The following is a 15233-nucleotide window of genomic DNA, read 5'->3' as shown; positions in this document are numbered from 1 at the left end:
CTTTAGCGTCTGAGTCTTAAGTTAAATCTAGTTGCCTCCTAGGTAGACCTGTGACTCAGTTCTAGGCTAGTTGAGGAGGAGCATAATTTTACATAGGTATGATTTAGCTTTCTGGGATCTGACTTGGTCTTTATTCTTGAAATACATTGGATCTCCTATGTTATTTAATAACACATATCCCTGCCTTTCTATACAATAAGGAGGGATTAAAGGAGTGGGAATAGACAAATCAGCTAATTACAATGTTTGTTGGTTTGTCTGTATATGTGTGCAAATAAGTTTTTAGAGTAGCATCATAAAATAATCATAATTTAATAATACATATTAATGATAATACATTAATAATAATAATTTATAAGTTTCTTTTAACTCAAATTCTGTGTTTGAAAATGTAAAAGGGGGGTTGGGGATTTAGCTCAGTGGTAGAGCGCTTTCCTAGGAAGCGCAAGGCCCTGGGTTCGGTCCCCAGCTCCGAAAAAAAGAACCAAAAAAAAAAAAAAAAAAAAAAAGAAAATGTAAAAGGGATATAATGTTTTGCCCTAATGGTTCCAGACCAGAGTGTGTCGTCGTTGTTTTTGTTGATGTTGTCTGTGACATTGGGAAGCTATCTGCAGAGAAATATTAACAGACAACTGACCCTTGAGCATAGCATTTACAGCCAGTGCCACTTCCTTACCAGGATTTCCTTCTTGCTATTCAGAATTTCATATTGAGTAACACATGACTTCTACCAGGATGAGGCCTAATAGTTGGATTACCTTTCCCATGTTGATATTTTTAAGTTTTCTTTTTAAAAAGATTTATTTATCTTTATGTCATATGCAGCAGAGTTTAGCCTGCATGTGTGTGTATATGCAATCTGGGTGCAATTTGGGCACCTGTGGGGACCAAAGAGGCCATCAGCCCCCTGGAACTAGAGCTACAGATAGTGTTGAGATGCTTTGTGGGTACAAATGCCCTTAACTGCTGACCTGTCTCTACAGCCCCACATTTAAAGAATTTAACTTGTGAAGATGGAAGGGACAGGGGACAGTTACAGGGAACAGAACAAAGCAGGGTGAGGCTCTGAGGTGGGGAAGCAATGGCAGAATGGCTATTTGTGCCTTGAGGTTAGTACTGCTGAAGGGAAGGAAAGTGCGAGGCTTGTCCGGCTCCTTTTACAGAAGGGTTGGAAAATCAGCTGGTGAGTTGCGCCCTGAAACCCTTCCCCAATCCATTCTTCAGACAATAGGCACACTTGATCATGAAACATTATTTGACTGCTTCCTCTCCATCAGTAACCCCCCCAGTGTTCACAGGAGAAAATCTCCAGTCCCTCATTTGACCACAGGTTCACAGCATTGCCTTCCGTTCCCACTGGCATCCTATGACTTTGGGTTTGGGAATGCAGTGCCCAAGAAGCCAGACCTTCTGAAGTGGTCTTTCCTACCTCTTCATCTATCAAATCCCTTGATATCTTTAGTGGCGTATGATCCGCTGTTGAATTTCATTCTAAATTAGTCCTTCCCACTTTTGTGCCTTGACAGCTGACATTGTTCCTTCATTGTGTTCATAATATGTAATTTTATATTTATTTATTGGGTGAATTGCTTATATATATATCTATACTATTAAGGTAACTGTTTTGATTGTGGCTGTCATTAGTACCAAAGACAACAGTGATGCATAGTAGGGCCACAGTAAATATTGTTCAGATAAATGAGTCACTGGTTACCCATCCAGTGTCATAAGGGAAAGCAAGAGATAACAGACCTATAGGAGTGAAAATAAAAATAAAATCCACACATCTTCATGTTTTGTTCCTTGTTTTACTAACATTGTCACTTTAGTCTAAACAGAGCTATATTTTCTCTGTCAGAAAATTACTCTGGGACAGATCCTATTGGTGATAATAACGACACGGAATACTTACAGATGAGTGTGTTGTTCAAATGTAGGTGTTCTTTATTGTAGAGTGTCACTCCGTAAGAACCAATTTCCACTTTGTAAGAACTGATTTCTCCTTTCAGCTATTCAGGAAAGCCAATCTCCCATCATATTACAAAACAGTTTTGAAAAGTAGAAGGGAGACTGTCATTCTTTCTCTTTGTAAAATCATGGCATTGTCTTGATGATTTCCTATTGTCAAAATAACTAACACTATCAGAGAAGGCTGTAAAAGCAAATTATAATAAGAGGAAGGAGGAAGGTTCCATTCTCCTGTGGTGATTAAAACACCTGTCACTTGAAATTTGAAGACCCTGAGGACTTTGTAATGTGCACAATAAGCCATAATGGGAAGAAGGCTCTGACTACAGTGAGAAGCCAGGGAGGTCCAGCACCATCTTCACAAACTTGCCAAGCCCAAGGTGGTGAGCTTGTTCTTAGAAGGAGATCCATTTTTAAAATTTGCAAAATAAAATGCCCCCAACTGTTCTTGTCTGACTTCATTCCATTCTCCAGGTGTCCTTGTCTGTTGGGAAGGTGTGGTCAAAGGCACTCACAAGTGAGTGAGTGAGTGAGGGAGGGAGGGAGTGAGTGAGTGAGTGAGGGAGTGAGTACCACTTGCAGTACTGTTTCCTGCCAGTACCTTACAGTTGTTTTCCACACAAAGACCTGTGATCATCATAGGATTCTGTTTTTAATTGGCAGAAGTGCTAAAAATTCATTGCTATTCCCTTGATATCTGCCTTAATAGATGATTACTAACTGTCTATTAAAATATCTGCTGGACACCCCTATCAAAACTGAATTTCGAAATCGAATAAAAAATGAAAATATAGGCAACATATTATAATGTTTTTTATTCCAAGGTAGAAATGAATGATGCCATATGACCAAGTTGCTGTTTCTATTTTTTAAAAAGAATTTATACAAAGCATTCATGCCAAATATGATGACATATACCTAAGTAGTTTTTAATTACTTATTATACAACTTTTTACTTTCACAGATTAAATATACTTGTATATTGAAATCGTAGTGTATAACTTTGCAAAGGTAGGCAAGACTATTTTTAAACTAAATAGTATTTAGTCATGTTAAATATTTGATAGAAGACTATATAATTTGGTTAAATTTCTTCTCATTGCTGGTGATAGATATTGAATTTGTCAGTATCAATGGCTGTTGGTGCTGGCACACGCCTTTAATCCCAGCATTTGTGAGGCAGAGGCAGGAAGATCTACAGAATTCCCAGAGAACTACAGAAAGCCTGATCTACAGATCTGGGACAGCCGAGGGCTACACAGATCAACCCTGTCTTGAGTCTCCCCCCACCTAGCCTGAAATGAAATTGTCAATTAAAAGGAATAATGGGTATGAGGAACATAGAGTAGCCACTGTATTCCCTTCCTAAGGTATAGCATATTCTCTTTGCTTAGTCTCTACTGTGAATACTTAGGTCTGACATTAAAGACCGATTCATTTTTCTTTGTTCGGGGTGGGGCAAGCAAGCTGCCCAAGTGGTAGTGCCTAGTTTCCAAGCAGTCTACCCCTGAGCTATGGCTTCAGACTTAAGTATTTCTTTTGGATACTTTTTAAAAAAATCCTTCAGATCATAATGATTACATTCATAAAACATGGAGGTCGGACATGTCTTTGATTCCACCATTTATCCAGAAAGAGATCTTAACTTGTCTCCACTTAGTTATACCTCCCTGAGTCTACTGAGGAACTTGATTACTAGCTGACTTCTCCAGAAAGGACTAGAGCAATCCTTCTAACACAAGATGAAGATTGTTGCACCTCATGGTTTTCCTTCTACTTCTGTTTGCTTTCATGACACTAAATCTGGTTGTATTTTAATGCCCAGTAATTTAACTGTCTGGTTGATTATTTACTTGGACATTTGAAATTTTATTTCCTTGAGATACTCACTGTCTCTGTCTCCCAAGTGTTAGGACTCATGCTTGGTTACTTGAACCCTTCAAATCATAACCCATCAGGATCATTTGCCCCTCCTATTCAACTACTCATGGCTTTATCTAAGTCTGAATGTAAAATGATACAGTAATACACTTGTAATACAGAGTTGAAAATTTCTGAGTGGAAAATGTAATGGCTTTTCAATCTGATAAATAATAAAGACAATTTGTAATTTTAGATAAAATGTAAATTTAAAAGGACAGTTTCATGCAGTTAGGATTGAGATAATTTGGCTCATTTAACATTTATCAAATTCCTGTCATATGACAAGAATTTTTTATAGGCATTGGGCACACAAATATGATTGATTACGTTGCTAGCTCTGGACCTGCTAAACAGAAAAATAATTGTTATTTATGAAAATGGGCTTTATCAAAGATAAATAATTAAGGCATGTGACAAGGGATTATCTTTATGCTTTGGAACTAACTTACTTTTGAAGCACCAAGAGCTATAAATCTTTACATAAAATCAATAAGGTGACATCTTAGAAAAATTGGCACGAGTTAAATATTGGTATGTAATTAGAATTAGTTAAAATTTTAATTGAACTCTAAGACCACATAGTTATCATGTTCTGATTACAGCAAATTCTAGAAAATACAATTACTAATTTTTTAAAAAATATTCAACAGCAGACAACTTAGCTTCATGGTAGATAGAGCGCTGGCTGAGCATGCGCAAAGGCCATGGTTCTAGTCCCAGCCGCACGCACGCACGCACGCACGCACGCACGCACGCACGCACGCACGCACGCACGCACGTCCTGTTATGAAACGAACTCTCCCGAAGGTGTTTGTGAAGTTTTGTATACTTGTAAGTTCATGCAATTAACTTTGCAAATGTTTTTCTCAGGGAAATAGTCTCCCCTGTGAGGACCTTCAGTATGTACTGGCTAAAGCTCTCGAGAGATAGTATAGTGGTAGCTTTCAACAAATGAATTCAAGCAAAGGGCCCACAAGAAAAGTGGGAGCTGGAGATGGACGCTGTCTCCTGAGTTAATGAAGAAATAAGTAAGGGTACCTGTAGTGAGGCACCATATGAGAGAAACAGATTCAAGACCAGTGCCACTCAATGTGAGTTCAAGAAGTGTTCATAAACATGCTAGCTACCAGTGGTCTACTAAGTTTGGAAAGTTCTGGTTTAACTCAATTTAAACTTTTATTCTTTGCCGAATGAATATGTGCAATATTAAATATACTGTTGCGTGCTGCAGCTTTTCCAGGAGAGGCTGCGGACTTGATTAGCATGCTTATTGTGTGTGTGTGAATTCAGAAGCCTCCCTCCCCCACAATGGGAGGAGTTAGAGGGAGGGAGCATTAAGTCCAAACTTTGGGCAAGTGCCAGAGCCCAAACTTCTGTTTGATGAAGGCTGGAATCTCAAGGTTTCTGTGAGCTTGGGAGCCGAGTGAACCCACAGCTTTCATGCTTGGCTGGGTAGCTGTTCTCTGAGAGTCATTAACGTTAAAAGCAGTCCTGGTGAAGGCAGGGAGTGACCTGGCAGGCAAAACTTTCCAGCTGCCTTTGGGGACCCACTGACCACCAATTCTGTATGTTCTTGGGGTTGGCACTACCGCAGTCAAATAGCAAATCTTCAGATATCAAGCTCTTTTAACGTGAAAAATAAAAACAGAGGTAAAATCCTTTGATGGGATAAATGCGTAGAGGGGCTGGTTGGAATTTAATGTGCAAGCCCAGTTTTAAATCTTCCTTCAGCTTCCTACAAAAGTATCAGGATTTGTAGCCGAGTGCTCTCCCCCACCCGACTCCCGGTCGTTTTAGTATCAGAAAGCCAATCTCAGAGACCCTCACCATGTGTGGATGATTCCCATCAGCTGAGGGTGGAAAAAAAGAAAAGGAAAGAAAAGAAAATCACATGACCATCTTCAAAACAGAAAGGAGAACAGTAAATTGTTCCTGAAGGCTCTCGTTAGAATTCCTCTTGTTGCCTGCTAATTAACAGATATCTGTCCGCCTTTCATGTGCTTGAATGGAGGCCGGCATGTTGGGTGGGGCAAGCTCGTGTGCATGTTCCAAGGGCCCATACTGGTTAATATGGAAAAGTTGAGCTCTGATTTCGTGCTCTGGAAACTTAATGATTTAAAAGCACCAATTTTGCAGGGAAAAAAAAACCTAATACATAATTAGTTCCAAATAACAACAGCTGTTTGATAACTCGATGAACCAGATGAAAATTGGCAAGTAGGAGCCCCAAAGATGCTGAGTCCTGGGGTGCCTTGCAGAGTTCTGTGTCATAATCAAACTTTTTGCTTTAATTCGGTTTACATGTTGATTTACGGTTCAAGCATGTTTTGGAAGTTTGGAAAGTCAGGGTTACTAGACTAGCAATAGCCCACACAGTGAGAACTTGATTTTCTAGACAGATCACAAGGCACTGGAACCCTCGGGCATTATAAACGGACAGGGCGAGTTTCCCTCCAGCTAAAAGGCCTTATCCAGGGAGAAGAGACCCAGCCTTTCTCACAAGTCTCCTCAGGCAAATGGTTTTCCTGGAGAGCTTCATCTTTGATCCTGTCAGGTGTTATAGAATAAAATAAGAGAATGGAAATGAATTTATGCATTTCTCAGGGTTCTGAAAGAACTCTCAAAACACAATTATGTTATGTAAAATACGTAAATACTTGTGTCTAAAACCAACTTAAGAATGCTAGGACTAGATACCTTTGACCTAAAGTGTTGGAAGTGAAGTGGTTTTGACAAGTAAATGTCAGGAGGAGCAGGAGTGAGGCAAGTGACTGGCTACAAACTTTAAGGGTCTGTTACCCTGTGTAAACCTCCACTCTGCCAGTCTCGAATTTTATATTTTCTAGCAATTAAGCAATATGTTAAGTAAATCATGCTATTTGCTTATAAATACTTCTAAGAATTTCTTACAGGTTTTTAAAACATGTGATATGGTTATTAATTTAACCTAAGATACACTCTGAGATTAAGACACCATAATATATCAAAGGTTCTCTTTTTTGAGTTAAAACATTTCAACTTTGCTGCTAAATGTTTTATTTATATTTTCAAGTAAGTGTTTATCCTTTACCAGATATCCCCTTCCTTCTCTCAGTAATTGAAGTAATCACGTAAATTTAAAGTATACATACCTGAGAAAGTCAAGCTTCTATTTTTGTTTGAGGCTATCTGACCTCTGCAGGCTCACATACACTCTCTAAATAAATAAGTAAATAGCAAATGCAAAAATCTTATTAAACACCCCACCCATATGGCTTAAACATTTACTATTAACCATAGTGGCCATGGTTGGAGTTTTTCCTTCTTGTGGGGGGGGGGCAAAAAAACAAACAAACAAAAAAAAAGAAACTTTGATAGGCATGTTTCTTTGTGTCTGGTGTTTCAGATTTTAGATCAGTTGTAGTCAGTGTTTGGCAGTGTCAGTAGTCTGGTGTTTGAAAATCTGAAATGCTTCTAGAAATACTTAATGATGTCATAGTGGGAGCTTCCATGCCTGACTTCATGTTTTGGGTTCTAGTCTAAACACAAACACACACACGAACAGTTTTCTGTAGGGCTGCCTTCAGGGTGTGCATATAAGGTGTATATGCCTAGATGAATTATGCTTGGACTTGCACTGCATTCCAGGGCGCCCTATTATATGTATGCCAACATCCCGAACTCTGAAACTCCGAACGTCGGACCTCAAGCATCTCACAGAAAGGACGCTTGACCTGTCTTTGAGTTTTTGAGCTTTCATTAATGTAGATATGTTAAAGATCCAAAGGCATCCATTTCTAAAGTGAGCTTTTAAATGTTTACTTTAAATGCTCTCACTGAATAGCATAATAACTGTATTGTTTATGTCTCGGAGGCACCCAGTGTTTTGCCTTACAGTTCAGGAATGCCCAGATCTCACAACCACATGTCCTGTCCTGTTCCATTGTGCTTCCAGTGATTGATAGAGATTGAGTTATTATACACAACCTTGTTATGGGATCAGTGTCTCCTACTCTGAAAACAAGTGACTCAGCCAGACGGCAACATTTATTTTCTCTAAGTGACTGGAGGCCTCGCAATAGGAGACCATTATCCTGTGACAATATTCTGTTTCATTGACATTATCTCGAAAATGTAATTGGCCCATTACTAAATAGAGGTTTTGTTACTGATCAATTTCACGTGATTTCTAAAACCATTAGGATAATAAATATGCCATCCCAATAATTTCATTGACAGGACGGTTTTATTTTCTTCATTTACATTTATTGGGGAGGGATATATATATATACACATATATGTATATATATATATATATAATGTATATGTATTTAAATTTACAACCATAACCTTTGTTAGCTTTCTACTCTAAGAAACAGAGTTTATGTGGGGCTACCATGTTTACATGGAGCACGGATGACTTTAGACTTGCCATGACTTTCTTCCACTAGCTGCACCATATCGACTCATAATTGTTCCCAAGCAACTAGCTTGCTTGAAAAATAAAGGTCCGGGTTATTTCTAGGACTGGGAGGCTTTCCTGCAAATCTTCTAAATCAACACATCAGTTCCATTGCCCCAACGTACAGTGTGGAAGACAACAGTGTCCAAAGCTACAGGATCCTGCGGGGGTCTTGCAATACAAGCGTTTCTAAATGCGTGGCGGTTTCCCAAATGTCCGCCTCCAAAAAGTCATCTATAATCTTGTTAAATTAGAACACTTCCAGTATCTCTCTGACTTTTACAGTTAAGGTTACAGTATTGATTTTATTTTATAGTCCACGGCTCTCAGATGCTTAACACTAACAAGACCCCATGGCTAGAACGTCCCCCAGAGACTGCTGAATCACAGCCATTTATTTACCTATGCTGATGCCTAGCCAGGGAGGAGGATGTGCTTAGCCTCCCGCATACTTGTTTAGTGTTTTTTTTTCCCCCTCGCTTCCAAATTATGTTTACTGACATTACTCGAGATCCTTTAGAATGGTCTGTTAAACCGGCAGGAGACAAAAGCAGTTTGAAGTGTTTTTAAAAAACAATGTCATCTTTCTGGTATTCATTCTGGTGACACTGTTCTTGAGTATCCAGAGACTTGTTTTTGTATAAAGCTGTTTCAGGAAGGTATTTTTGAGTTTCAAAGCAGTTTCAGTTTTAGCTTTGAATTGGATACAGGTGTAGCCTAGATCCCTGTTTTAAATGGAGACATTAGGTAAAGTACAGGCTTGTCGCGACATGCTGCTCCACTGTGCTTGGGTTAAAATATACAGGAGTCTTCCCCCGTCCCAAACGGTTTCAGGTCGGTGAAGCACACAGCAAGCACTGTGCTCAGGCGTGGTTAGGAGGATTGACCAGCACCACTTACAGCAGAGACGCCTTTATTCAGCACAAAGGTTGCCATGCTTTTCCCCCTAAGAAAAACTGATTTCATTTTTAAAAAGTTGAAAATCCAGATGTCAGTTGACGTCTGACCCTCATGATGCAGCCTGCCTTCTCCCCAGTTGATTTTTGGAGTGTGAGACACAGAGATGCGGGGCTGCAGAGCAGAATAGATTCTGAGCAGGGCAGATTGTTCGAATCACCAGGCATCCTCGTCACGAGACTGCAGCGGGAGTCAATCCACGCGTCTCATCACAGGGTCAGAGCACGTGTTAACTTGGAGTGTGTAGATGGTACTTACCTCCATCACCACACGACTGTGAACTCTCACATCAAGAATCCTTAGAGTCACATATTCTCTTTACTGTGTTTTAGAGACAATGTTTTGTCTTTAACTTACTTCTCAGTGTCCCATTCAGCACTCCACCCCAGAACTTTGCAGAGTAAGGCCTTTCCCTACTGGACACACGACAAGATCCCTTGCTGTCAACCTAGAATTTTTATGACGCTCTGTGGAACTGCGAACTTATTTCTAATATCTTTTTTGTAAAATATTTTTCTAAAAGCTCTTTCTAATATATTCGTATGAATATATTTCAATTATTCCTGGTGAAAGTAATAGCCTTTTAAAAGAAATTTGGGAAGGCAAACTATAAAATGCAGATAGTAAAAATAATTGCTTCTAATTGTATCACCCAGGAATAAAATCTGGATTGACTCTTATTAATATTTGACTGATCAGTACAAGTGTAGTTTCTAAGTAGTTTAAACTGCATTTTCTATATGTTTTAACTTGAGTCATGGATTTGCACTGATGGGCCTACATGTTGTTCATTTTTTTCACTTGTAATACATCAGCAGCTTACCACATCCTTCAGATTCTGTTTTAATATATCTGTATTATGCTGTTCTGTGTGTGTGTGTGTGTGTGTGTGTGTGTGTGTGTAATGCTGGTTTGTTGCCTTTATTATTTTCATTTTGAGTTTGGGTCTCTAGGAACCTGGGCTGTCCTGGGACTCACTGGGTTTCTTAGGATGAACTTGAACTCCCAGATCTGCCTCCTCAGTGATAGGATTAGCAGTGTGCATCCTTATACCTGTTGATATCTATGTTGTCCTCAAAATGTTTGAGTTTCTGCCTGCTGATGAATTTGTAGGTAGTTTCTGAGTTCTCATTGTCAGCTTAATGAGCACCTCTGCCTGTTATCCCTGTAGCTCCTTGAAGTCTACTCCTGTCTGTTTCTTTTCACTGCCCTTGTGTCTTAACAAACTGTAGCACTATAGCAAGTCACCAAGTAGAAGCTCAATAAAAATCTTAAAGGAATAGACACATCGTATTGTAAAATAGATACATATTACTATAAAATACCGGGTTTAGTTTTATGTCCGTTTCTAAGCCTTTGTGGCAGATTGACAGATAATCCAGAAAAGTCTCGATCAGTTCCCATAAACCACTAGGCGTAACTAGTTTATCTTTCCCATCACAGGAGAAAGACTGAAAATTGCTCTGTGAACAATTTTGAAGTGTGTCCTGTGAAATGTATTTCTGAGACGGTTCCTCTGGTGGTTGACTGTACCCCTGCACCTTTTTAAATAAGTATTTAAGCTATTGGGGGTTACAACACACCTTTTCTTCCTATGAGCTTGCATAGCTCTATTTTACTGTGAAAGAAATGGAGAAATTGGAAAAGCACATTGAGATCGGCAGAGCTTTTAAGTAAAGACACAGCCTACGGTGTATGCACATTCCCCTCTCTCCCCCCCTCCCTCCCCACCCTTCTCTTTCCCCCTCTTCCTCTATTTCCCCTCTCCATTCTTTATCCTCCAGGGCAAGTTTCCTGCCAGCACTATTTGATCAATAGGTGAACCTTGTGAAAGAAAAGATCTGTCAGTCATCACAGGGAAAGCAACTGAAATAAATACATCTGAGCTCTGGACTGAGTCTGAAATAATCATCAGTCTGTTTTACCCTAGCTTTGCTGACTGTGAGGTTTTACATAACGTTTATGACACTGTAAATAACAGGTAGACATTTCTCTCCTCAACTTTATCCTCCCCAAGGCAAAAATCACAGGCGGAGAAACTGTGGTCTGTCTCAGCATTTAGTTGGCAAACCATGTTCTCTGCCTTCACCTTTCCTCTGGGCACAGAGCCCAAGCCATTTCCTTGTCTCAAAGTTGACTGTGGATTTGTGGCCTGAAGTAAAAATACCAGATTCCAGCTCCAGAAACCATCCCACACACTTGATTTGGGAGCCTCTCATTTATTATCTCATCTATTCTAAATAACATTATTATTTTATGCACATAGTTCATCTTTTTTATATTGTCTTTCAGCTTCCACTCAGCATTTTAATGGAAAGCAGAAGTCTTCCATTGTAGCTGAGAGCTCACCTTTCTCTTTTAGTGTTGTATGTTACGTGACAGCTTCCAGGAAGTAATGGTTGTGTTGACCACCTATGCCTTCATTCCCAAAATGAGTTTGGTCTCTGAAGAGATTTTCAGCGTTCACCAGAGTTGTGTAAACCTATAAAATTTTTAAAAAAATGTAAAAGTCTAAACCCTGTAAAAGCGCAAGATATAAGGATTCATGGAGAACCTGAGAGACTAACACGTTAGTAAGACGTTACTGTAATATAATTCTGTCACACTCCTGTCAGTAAACGGTCTTTGAGCTAAGTGTTCCATATAGGAGCTTTGTTTCCCTGGCTTGCATTGTACCACAGGGTCAGAGTTCATAGACGGTTTCAAGCTGTTTTTGTCCTGTACCTTGATTTCCTTATGGGAATATATATATATTACGTGTGTGTGTATGTGTGTGTGTGTGTGTCTGTCTGTCTGTCTGTGAGGGGGAGTCTAAGATAAGGGGAGAGATGTCTTAAAAAGTTCAACAACTTAATAATGTAAAAAAAAATAAAGAAGATATTATAAGCCATGATTATAACTCTTTGAGCACAGAAATAAGACAGGCATTAGCATTCAATACTAGCCAATGAGGAGACAGCCAGTGTCGACTGATATGCATAAAGTTCATTTGCATAAAGTTAACATTGTTCATGAGTCTTACTGGTAAGCAAGAAGGCTGAGAAATATGTAAAATAATCAAACTTCTAAACTATTTCGATGCAATTACTTCTTTGTTGGTTGCATAGAAATATGTTTTTCTAGCCAGTAGAACTAGCCCAGCTATGATTATGTTATAATTTAGTGTCATGTTAAGCTAAAAATAACAGCTACCAGAAATGTAGGGTCTCTCGTGTGCTTTTACATAATTAATTTGAAACAGCCACAGATCTGAAGTGTTATATATAGGGAGGAAGGATGGGAGTTTTCAGAGCAAAGAAAATGGTTTGTTTTCTAGGTAGACTATAGCAATTGGATTGGTAACCTCAGTGTGCTTGAACATATTGGAGAGGCTAACATATTGTTGCAGAATACGTGAGAGGAGAGCAGGTGTCCCTGGCAGGCAGGTGTTAAAGGTTGCTGTTCAAGCTTGCCCTAGATCACTAGTTGACTTTACCGAAGTTCTGCTAACAGGTGGCTAAGTGATTGGAGTGCCATGTGACATTTATCCCGGGAGCAACTTAGATGACAGGCTGCTACAGACTGAGGAAGGGGGTCTTTGCTTTGATGAAGAAATTGCCAAAACTCACGTCTCATTAGTGTTTCCTAGGGTTCTTTGGAAGTGAACAACAGTTTAATTAAGGGCTGACGTAAACACATTTCTGCACACTTTCCCTGCAGCATTTTATCACATTAGAATCGATCAAAATTGTTGCCTTGGGCTGACTTGAGCAGATATACATCTGGAGCACCATTTGTGCAAGCTGCTGCCGAGCCGAGTACATAAGCTGTGCTCGTTGCAGCTCGCTCCTTTTATAGCTGAAATTACCTTGTTGGGAGATGAGTTGACCTAGCTCCTTATTTGCTTAAGCCTTTATCTCTTTGAAGTGATGCTGTGAAATGAATGACACATCAGAGCTTAGGATGTGTGCACGCTACAGTGCCAAGAACTCACAGTATAGCTAGTAAAAAATTATAACTTGGTTTGCAAAATACTTGTTTAAAGATAGGCTTAAGTCCATGCGAACGTCTATCAGTGGCTTACTCAAACTTTTTTCTTTTTTCTTTTTTTTTTTTTTGGTTTGGAGGCATTTTATTTTATAATTCACTATATAATTAGTTCTAGAGCCATAGCTAATTGTCCAATTATGAATCAAAGCACAGGTGTGGACAGCAAAGAGCAGCGCCTTCAACACGAATCTTTCCTTTTGAAGACTTAGCCTCCCTAGACTTTTGTCATTAGGAAGGATCCTTGGTACAACCTAATATCACCATGGTTATAGTTATTTAACGAAATCTGCCTTTCACGTCCGCCCCTTTCGCTGGCTTGTGAGCCTCACAGCACATCGGCAGTGGGTCTTGATCAGAGCATTGAACCTTGTGTGCAGCTGAGCCCTTCACACTTACTGGGTGCTCAGTGGTTGGCTTTGAAGTCTCTCTTTGGTTTCTTTAACCACTCTTTTGTTGTTGTTAAATCATTTTCCATTGTAAACTTTATCTTTTCCTTTTATTGAAAATTTATTTTTTTCTCACACAATACATTCTTATGGTTAATGGAATGTGTACTTGAAGGTATCCATCCTGGGTTAATTTTGTTCACTGTGCTGCTAGTGAATATGCTATCAGACAGTTTCTCTCACATACAAGAGATTTGAAAACATGCTATCTAATATGATATCTGCTTTACCTCCTCCAGGTTTTCTTGAATCCTATATTTCTAGTACATTCATTCCTAAGTAGTATGACCTTCTATAACATTCACATATATAGTATATGTACACACAATATACAGCATATATAATCTACATGTATGTGATGGAACAGATAAAAATTAGTTATCAAGTAATACAAGATCTAGGTGTAAGATTGCTAATGGAGTCTAGGGCTCAGAATTTCTCAGTTATTTGTTTCTTGCACTTGTGTGTATCTGCACAAACCTCGACCTGCATATGGTGGTCAGAGGAAAGCTTACAGTAGCCAACTTTCTCCCATTGTGTGAGTTCTGGGGATGAGATTTAGGTCATCAGGTTTGATATGAATGCCTGTGCCTGTGGAGCCATTGTGCTGGCTTAAACCTCAAGTTTTTTTCCCAAGGGGGGTTATGGTTTGCCTAAGCACGTTAAGGTGGACAAGGTATTGTTGTACAAGTAGAGTGAGAGAATAGGAGAGCAATTTAAGATGTGGCAAAAACGTCACACACTGGCATGAGAGAAGGCTGGAAGAACAGTCCTTCCACCCCAAAGTACACTGTTAAAATTCCTAATGCAGACTGCGGCAAGTGCAAAGTCTCAAGGCAAGTATACTTGTGTAAGTGTGGAATCCAAGCTCTTGAAAGGCTGAGGAAGAAGGATTCTGAGTTTATGACCAGTCTGGGCTCTATAAGAAGACCCTGTTTGTATGTACACACATACATACTTACATATACACACACATATATACATATATATGTATACATACATATATGTAAAAATGTATAATCTAGAAAAGATTGATGGTCAAATTTTGGGACAGTTTTCCAGTGTGAAGTCATTTCATTTATAAATGAGTTCTTCATAGATAAAACTTGCATCTTGTAAGGCCTTCCTGGCTTTTGCTTCTTTCTCACCAGTTGTGAGCCATTTCCGCTCTCTTCTTCCAGAAGTACCAGCTACCTCTTGTCTTCACCGTCTTTCTTTCTCTTCAATGGCATTATCTTATGTATTATTCAACTTACCCTTTATTATGTATGTATTATCATTCCACTTATTATATATTTATACATTACCCAGATTTGTTATTCAACTAATTTTCAATTTAATCTTTTTATGTATTATTCTTCCTTCGTGGGGAACAGTAGGTTGCAAAAGGCACAGCATTTGTTTTTTGTGACAGAAAGGCCACTGAAAGCCATCTTTCCCATATTTTCAGTCTCCAAACACTCTTTATA

At 39.1% G+C, this 15233-nt stretch overlaps 1 protein-coding gene and 1 long non-coding RNA gene across 13 annotated transcripts in view; one reads left to right on the top strand and one right to left on the bottom strand.

Moving 5' to 3' along the window:
* Positions 1-15233, top strand: part of Nfib (nuclear factor I/B) — a 406951-nt gene that overhangs the window by 347005 nt on the left and 44713 nt on the right.
* LOC134486945 (uncharacterized) lies at positions 5910-7347 on the bottom strand. The gene is made up of 2 exons (XR_015620950.1): positions 7023-7347; positions 5910-6438 (listed from the first exon to the last, which is right to left on the bottom strand). It is a non-coding gene; the product is annotated as an uncharacterized LOC134486945 (long non-coding RNA).

Source organism: Rattus norvegicus, chromosome 5, assembly GCF_021556685.1.
Source record: "Rattus norvegicus strain SHRSP/BbbUtx chromosome 5, alternate assembly SHRSP_T2T, whole genome shotgun sequence".
NCBI lineage: Eukaryota > Metazoa > Chordata > Mammalia > Rodentia > Muridae > Rattus > Rattus norvegicus.
Note: the sequence above shows the minus strand (reverse complement) of the source record. Positions and strands in the feature narration are given on the sequence as shown.